Here is a 9,242-nt window from a genome sequence, read left to right as displayed (position 1 = left end):
TGTGTGTGTGTGTGTGTGAGAGAGAGAGAGAGAGAGAGAGAGAGAGAGAGAGAGAGAGAGAGAGAGAGAGAGAGAGAGAGAGAGAGAATTTGGAACTCAAAATAAAATAAGTGATTTTTTTAAATGCCTGTAAATTGAGGAAGATTTATTATTTGTTCCATTAAACTATCAACAAGAACTTGCTTTTGACCCTATGGGTATAAAAACAAAAAGAAATAGTCCCAGGTTTCAAGAAACATACATATATAAATAAACATATAAAATAGAAAGTACAAGTGATAACCCCTCTGTGTATGTATGTGTGTGTATATATACATATACATGCATACATATGTATTCAATTTGATTCAATAAGCATTTATTAAGCACCTACTATGTGCCAGGCACTGTTTTCAGTGCTGGAGTTACAAAAAGAAGCATAAAGCCCCTGCCTTCATAGATCTTACAACTTAATGGTGGAGACAACATACAAACAAATATATGCAAAGCAAGCTATATACAAAATAAATAGGAAATAATTAACAGAAAGAAAACACCTGAATTAAGATGGGTTGGGAAAGACTTCCTGTAAGAGGTGGGATTTTAGTTAAGACTTAAAGGAGGCCAAGGAGGTCAGTAGTCAGAGTAGAGGAGGGAGAGAATTCCAGTCATGATGTACAGACAGCTAGAAATAATGCTTAGAGTTAAAAGGTGGAGTGTTTTGTTTCTTGAATAGCCAGGAGGCCAGTGTTATTGGATTGAAGAGTATGTGGTAGGGAGCAAGGTGTAAGAAGACTGGAAAGATAGGAGAGGATAGGCTAAGAAGGCTTTGAATACCAAACAGAAGATTTTGTATTTGTTTCTGGAAGCAATAGAAAACCACTAGAGATTACTGAGTAGGAGGTAGTTATGTGATCAGATTTTAAGAAAATCAGTTTAGTGGCTAAAAGGAGAATGGATTAGATTGGGAATAGATTTCAGGCAGGCAGACCCAACAGCAGACTATTATAGTAATTGAGGAATGAGGTGATAATGGCCCGCACTAGAGTGATGGCTATGTCAGAGGAGAGAAGGTAACATATTCTGCAAATGTTGCAAAAGTAAAATTGGCAGACATTGGCAATAGTTTGGATATGAGGCATGGTTTGGAATCCAATATGATTCCTAGGCTGTGAGCTTGAAGGACTTGGGGGATGATCTTGTCTTCTACAGTAATAGGGAAGATAGGAGGGAGGAGTGGTTTAAGGGGAAACATAATGAGTTCTGTTTTGGATATATTGAATTTAAGATGTCTACTGGACATCCAATTCAAGATGTCTGAAAGATAGTTGGAGATGTGGGATTAGAGGTCAGCAGAGAGATTAGGGCAAGAAAGGAAAATTGAGAATTATATATGTAATATAAATACATATAGTTACAGTATATATTCAAATACATATGCACACAAGCATTCATATAGATAAGAAAAATTGTACAGAATAAGGGCACATATCCCATAAGTAGTAAGGGCAAGACTCAGCCTCAAGGATTCTTCCTTTAATTCCAATACTCAGGATCATGGAAGTTCAGAGTTCAAAAATACTCAGTGCTATATTATTCTACTTATATTCCAAAAGAGGATGCCACCCCCTCAAATAAAATGCATATAAAAAATGGGCTTCTAGTTGTTTTTGAAGATCTCCTAGATGTAGCCCATTCCATTTTTGGATAGCTCTAAAACCTAAGAAGCTTTTCTTGGCATAAGTCTACATCCAATCCAATCAACAGTGAATATAGTACACTGATTATTTAATACAGTATACAAAAATTATGTCAAATTTAAGTTGTTGCATGTCAAATCTTGCCAGAAGCACAGTTTACCACTGTCACTAAAAGTCCATATAGAATCATGGATGCATTTCATTGTCACACTCTATGCTATATTTGGACATGAAATTTATAAAGAAAGTTGAGCAATCTTTGTTTAGAAATTATAAGTAGTCTGTTATAATTCTCAACACTACTCATTTCAACATCATATTCATTTAAAATGAACTATAAGCTGGTTCCCAAACAAATGCCAAGTTTTAAAAAGTTAAAATAATTTTTAAAAATTTCATAGTTACTTGTTTAAAATTTTCAGGAATTAAATTTAAATTAAATTGTCTTTTTTGCATCTGATTTTAGAAAGTGAAATAACACAACTTTGTGATAGATAAATATATTATTGGTTTGAGGATGCACTCCAATAGGGCATCTGAAACAAGTATAAGCAAAAATAATTTAATTTAATTAGCAGCGAAACAGAAGCAAAAGTTAAATCCTAAACTAAAAAGATACAATATATAATTTCATTCACAAGCACTGTAATTATTTAGAAGACAAGCAACTGAAATTGCTTTGAATTAAATCGTTAACCATAAGACAGAATGAAATGGAAAAAGGGAAGAAAGGAGGGAGTGAAAGAAAGAGGAGAGAAATATCTTGAAAGTGTACCTGCTGAATAAGTTGGCAAAAGATAGTTTTTCTAAGAAAATAAAATGATTAATTGAACAAAAACAAAGTTATCCCCCACGTCCTATATGACATCAAGACTTTCATTGTATAAAATTTTGTGTCAGAATTGCTAAATATGAAATGTCTCATTTGATAGGAGAAATGTGGGAATTAGTAATGACTATGCTAAATATGCAGTAGTATGAATGCAGACATATAGTGTGAAGAGCTTTGTGATTAATTAATTGAGAAACTAAGGGCAATTAGGTGGCATGGTGGATAGAGTGCCAGGTCTGAAATCAGGAATACTTATCTTCCCAAATTCAAATCTGGCCTCAGACACTTACTAGCTGTCTGACCTAGGGCAAGACACTTAATCTTGTTTGGCTCATTTGAGCTGGAGGAGGAAATGTCAAAAAACAAAACAAAACATACAAATAAACAAAAAACTCTCTAGTATCTTTGTAAAAAAAAAACAAAACCAAAAAACAAAAAACCCTAAATGGGCTTATGAAGCATTGTACGTATTGTACACATTTTTCCATTTCATTGTCTTATGGTTAACGAATTAATTCAAAATAAATTCAGTTGCTTGACTTCTAAATAATTACAATGCTTGTGAATGAAACTATATACTGTATCTTTTTTTAGTTCAGGATTTAACTTTTGCTTCTGTTTCACAGCTAATTAAATTAAATTGACTGAACAATAACAACAACAAAGTTAAGAAAATAAAATCTTCCTGTTTCGCATTCTAAATGAATGAAGGTATAGATTTGGTGAATACTGACACTTGACAACCCAGGTCTTTCTGGATTCAGTGATAGACATGTAGTCAGTACAACATGGCAGTTCATTGTATGCCAGATTACCTGTCAATTACATATTTGTCATAGTGAAGAGAGCTGGACCTGGAAGACCTGAGGATCTCAGAAAAAACATGAAAACAAATCCAGTCTCCTGCATTTTCTAGCTCTATGACCCTACCTAAGTTACTTAACCTTTGTCTGCCTCAGTTTACTCAAATGTAAAATTGGGATAATAATAGCAACTACCTCCAAGAGTTGTTATGAGACCAAATTAAATAATATGTTCAAAGTGTTAGTTGTTCGGTCATATTTGACAGTTCATGACCTCACTTGATGTTTTCTTGGCAGAGATACTGGAGTAGTTTGCCATTTCCTTCTCCAGGTCATTTTACAGATGAAGAAACTGAGGCAAATAAGTTAAGTAACTTGCTTAGGGTCACATAGCTGGTAAGTATCTGAGGCCAGTTTTGAAGTTGGGAAGATGAGTCTTCCTGATTTCAGACCCTATGCTCTATCCACTGTGACACTTAAGATACACAAAGTGCTAACACCAATGCCTGCAATATAGTAAGTATTTAATAAATACTTATTTGCTTCCTTCCTCTCTTCCCTCCTCCCCTCCACTCAACCTTTTTCTCCTCTTTCTCTAGGAATAATATTCAAATCAATACTCAGTCATCCCTCATTATTTAAAAATGGAATCATTTGAAAAGTCAATGCTCATTTAACTACATGTGGAAGTAATCAAGAAAGACAGTGAGGACATGATTGGAAACAACTAAACAACAACACCAAATTGTCTCATATCACAGAGATGATAATTCACAATGCTAATGAGACTTTGGAAAATTTCAACTTGGGTGAGATCTGAGATTCTCTTGGTAGGGCTGAGATATCTCATTCCTAATATAAGAGTTCACTCCCCTTTGTGTATTACCTATTATTTTCATAAGTATACTTTCTACATTTCTGTTTTGCTATGTTTATATAAATGGATTTAGGTTTAAGGCTTGAAAAGACCTTAGCTGGGGGCAGCTAGGTGGTGCAGTGGATAGAGCACCGGCCCTGAAGTCAGGAGGACCTGAGTTCAAATCCGGCCTCAGACCAAACACTTGACACGTACTAGCTGTGTGACCTTGGGCAAGTCACTTAACCCCAACTGCCTCACAAAAAAAAAAAGAACCTTAGCTTAAAAGGAACAAGATCCCTTACTGCATCCTGGCCCATCTCCAGTTGTCCTGATTGATATCTGGCCACTGCACCCACATGCTCTGGAGGAGAAAGTGAGGCTGGTGACTTTGCACAGCCCTCCCTTACTCAGATCAAATTCAATTCCAAGTCATGTCATCATTTCCCTGATATCATGGTCCTCCTTGAGAACAAAGGGCAAACCACACACAAGATAAATGGATTATTTTTTTATTCACTATGTAAGTTCATTGTGGAATTGTCATTGGTGGGAAGGGCATCAAGACTTGGATATATAGTTCGATGTACTCTTTCCCTGCTAAGGGATAGTGATCAGGAGTGCAACTTGAATCTAAAAATTATATCCCCTAGAATAAATATTTAAGGGAGCAAATAAATGCAATTTTAGCATGGTATACTCTCTTTCTGAGGAGAGTATAGAGGCCAGCCTCTGGACCCATCTTCCTGTTTACCCTTGAGACGTTTAAAAAGCTTCAAGAGACATAATTTCTGCATAATTTAATCATTTTATTCATAACACCAGAATCTTAATAAAAGCATGGTCAGCTGACCATCTCTCTCTTAGACCAAAGACAATTATGGTGGTGGGCTTACTGGGTGGCAATCAACTCTGATTGGCTAACAATTAATGAGCAAATGAATATTACAATGACAGGTTAGACCTGAATTTTGATTATGTCATTTACTTCTAAGTTAGAGCCAGTCTTGGGCAATCTATTCAAAGAATTTTCCCTACCCAAACCTAGTGGAACACAATGGCTGCCCCACGTGGGTGGGGTCTAGATAGAGGAGAAGGTTAGCTCAGCCTTCAGAGACTGAAGTCTTGAAATGAAAGTAAAATAAAAAAAAGGGGGAAATTTGAATCTCCCCAAATCATTGGTTATTAATAGTCATTTTTCTCACCCTTCTGGCAAGGCCCTTCAAAATCTTCCTTGGCAAAGAGTGAGGGGAGAAACATCTATTTTTGCCTCCTTGTGAGCCATATCTGGACATATCCATGAGGGTACTTATACATGGTCACAAGTCATATAATGTTACATATACACTTAAGTATACATACATATATACTTGCTTGTGTGTGTAAAATAAATTTTTGGAGGTAGTCTAAGAGGAAAGACCCTGACAAGGATAGGATAGGGAACTTAGAATAGCTTCTTAAAGGTAGAGTTTTAGCTGAATTTGAAGGAAGTCAGAAACCAGGAGCAAATAGTGAGGGAGTACATTCCAGGCATGATGGACAGCTAGGGAAAAGTCATTGATTCAAATGATAGAGCATCCTGTATTAGAGACAGCTAAAAAAAGCCAGTGTGAATATTTTGTGTTACTGGCAGAAATGAACTCGAACCCAAATCCTTGGGCCCAGGGATAGTTATATTTTTACATACAGATTTTTTTTTTTTGTGAATGACTACCATTTAGATACTTACACAACAGTGTCACTTATAGAAATGAAAGACCAATGAATAAGAATACATGGAAAGGCCATTATACCACTAATCATTAAATGGGGGTAAACCCCATGTGACTGGTATCCTTCTCCATTGTTCCCACTGAAGAACCTGAAAACTAGTCAAGTCAAACTTAAAAATGAATCAAAAAATAAAAAAATATAAACAGCAAAGTACTAATAAGAAATACCAAAAAGAACAAAGGAAACTTAGACAATCTACAAAAGATATAACTAAGAAATCTGTTCTACTGGAGGATGGAAAGCATATACATAGAGCTTAGAGAACAGAGGGGGAAGAAGAAACTCTTCTTTTGGACATGAGGTATGAAGATTACTTGCAGTTACTGAAAGATTTAAAAGAAGTAATTCACCTGCTTTCTCTCAAAGATAAGTGCAGTATTGTTCCACGGACCAGGGAGAAAACAGTTCTGAACATTAACAAAAATGAAGAGGAATAACAAGAAGAAATAGTTTGAGGAAGTGGTTGCTGAGGATCCCATGCCAAAGCTAACCACAGAAGAACATTTAATTGAGAGGCAGAAGAAAAACTACAGGAGAAAAAAAAAAAGTGCTGCCTTGGCATCTGCCATCTTATCTGATCCAGACTCCAATATTAAGAAACTGAAGGAATTGCAGGCTGTGCTCAGGGAATAAGATCGTGATTTAGCTGTCATTGTAGGGAAATTGGTGATAATTTCTCTTATGGAATTAAAGACATTATTCCCCCCTACAAAATTTGATTTCTAGCAAAAAAACAAAAAGCATCCAATGTCTGAAAAGGAACTCAGAAAATAAGAAAATTTGAAGGAGCCCTAGTAAGCTAACATAAATTTTATTTGGAAAATCTGGGAAAAAATAACTAAAGACTAGAAGCAAAGAAAATCGAGAAAAAGTAACATCTCTTTAAAGGCATATAAAAGTCTGGCAAAGACTGCTGTGAAGAGCTTGTACAAGTTGTCGATAGCACTCCTTCATTCTAATTTCCACAGTATTGGTTGGTTGTTGCCCTTTGTTCTTGAAGAGGGCCAAAATAACATCACTAGAGTAGAGTTAAGTTACAGTGTGTCTGACTGTGGCGATCAGACCAATATGAGCTTGGAATGTTCTACCACAGAGAGGGCACAAATAATCCACGGGAACTTTTGGGGTGGATTCTCTAAATTTCTGCATCTCATGTTCCTTTTGAGCTACTTCAATATATGTATATATATTTGACACTTGAACAACGTGGCCAGTCCATCAGAGTTGTGCTCTCTGCAGTAGAGTTTGATCCACCATATTATTATTGTATTAATTGTCCCTCTTATGAATGACAAGTCAAAACTTATTCCTGAAATGTACAGTACAAAAGCTCTTTAAACAAGATAAACTGGTCATGCTTTTCTTCATGTGAGGAGCTAAAACTATGTTGTTAGGCCAGAACTGTTAAAATCAGTCCTGTAAGAGGAGTGGAGCCAAAATGGGAGGGAAAAAGCAGGGACTCCCCTGAGCTCTTCCAAAACTCCTCTGAACACCTTTAAATAATGCTCTAAAATGAATTCTGGAATGGCACAACCCATAAAAGACAGAATGAAACAATTTACAGCCGAAGACAACTTAGAAGGTCGGCAGGAAAGATGGGTTTCACCAGGGTGACAGTGGAGCATAGTCCAGAGCAGGCCTTGCAAGCACAGACCAGGCCCCAGCAAACCAGGAATAGGCCTCAGGGTGACTGGATTAATGGCAGTAGTAGAAGTTTCCAGACCTCTCAGCTCACAGATAGTAAGGGGATCAGACCATGGTTTGGAAGATTTCCAGAGTTCCCTTTGCTGGCACCAGTTTCAGAACTCTGTTGCATTGCCTATATTTGGATCTGAGTCACAATCCAGGGTGGCAGCACTGGGAATATGAGGAGTACTAGCACAGCAGAACTTGAAGTCCCAGGTGAGCAGGGGCCCTGGTCACAGTTCTAGGGTTGAAAAAAGTGCTTGTGGTCACTCACAAACCAGTGCACAGTACAGGAGAGTAGTGAACACATCTCTCTAGGGGTGAGCAATCTGTGGCCTCAAGGTCACATGTGGACCTCAAGTGCAGCCCTTTGACTGAATCCAAACTTCACAGAACAAATCCCCTTAATAAAAGGATTTGTTCTGTAAAACTTAGACCCAGTCAAAAGGCTGTACCCAAGGACCTAGAAGACCACATGTGGCCTTGAGCTCACTGCTTGCCCTCCCCTGTGCCTAGATCATACCTCCTTGGAAGAGCCAAAAAAATACAGGTTCCCAGAATTTCCTTTGAAAACAGCTGCACAAAAAACTTGAAGCTTGGGACAGTGCACTCTCCACTTGGAAAGCAGAGCTGCACTTGGATATAGAGTTAAAAGTCAAGAAATAGACTAGAAAATAAGCAAACAACAGAAAAAAAAAATTATGACCTTAGAAAGTTACAATGGTGACAAGGAAGATCAAAACACATTTAGAATAAGACAACAAAGTCAACATTTCTGCACATAAAGTCTCCAAGAAAAATATGAATTGGTCTCAGGCCATGGAAGAGCTGAAAAATTTTTTTAATAATCAAGTAAGAGAGGTATAGGAAAATTGGGAAGAGAAATGAGAACGATGGAAGAAAATCATGAAAAAAGAGTCAGCAGCTTGATAAAGGAGGCACAAAGAAATAATGAAGAAAATAACACCTTAAAAAAGATGATAGGCCAAATTATAAAAGAGGTACACAAATCCAAAGAAGAAAAGAGTGCCTGAAAAAGCAAAATTGGCCGAATAGAAAAAGATATAAAAAAATTCACAGAAGTAAAGAATTCCTTAAAAAGTAGATTTGGCCCAATAAAAAAAGGAGGTACAAAAGCTCACTGAAGAAAATAATTCCTTAAAATTTAGAATTGAGCAAGTGGAAACTAATGACTTTATGAGACATCAAAAAACAATAAAGCAAATCCAAAACAATGGGGGAAAATAGAAGAAAATGTGAAATATGTTATTGGAAAAACAAGTGACATTGAAACTAACTGGCTGGGGAGCCAAAATGGTAGAATAAGAAGTAAGTTACTCTCACCTTCCCTCATTGACCTCTGAAAGCCCAGAAAATATTGACCCAGGAAAAACCCTGAGCCAGCAACAAGACAAGGCACAACAATCTTGTAGCCCAGAAAGCTTGGGGGATTAACAGGAAAGGCCTCTTTCACTCTGGAGGGAGGGGGAGCATTACAGGATTGGAGACATGCCAGCAAGCCAGCGACAACCCTGCCTCAGCATCCCAGGAGAGATTCTGAGATCCAGGTTGGTAGAGCACACCTAGATCATTAATACAGGCAGGGGAACCGG

The 9,242-nt window shown here is 37.1% G+C and overlaps 1 pseudogene; it reads left to right on the top strand.

Annotated features, from left to right (window-relative positions):
- Nucleotides 1-7,365, top strand: part of LOC114026593 — a 9,140-nt pseudogene extending 1,775 nt beyond the window's left edge.
- Nucleotides 7,366-9,242: the final 1,877 nt, after the last annotated feature.

The sequence above is a fragment of the Vombatus ursinus genome, unplaced genomic scaffold (assembly GCF_900497805.2).
Source record: "Vombatus ursinus unplaced genomic scaffold, bare-nosed wombat genome assembly UNPS02014841.1, whole genome shotgun sequence".
In the NCBI taxonomy this organism is placed as follows: domain Eukaryota; kingdom Metazoa; phylum Chordata; class Mammalia; order Diprotodontia; family Vombatidae; genus Vombatus; species Vombatus ursinus.
This window is presented reverse-complemented; position numbering and strand designations above follow the sequence as displayed.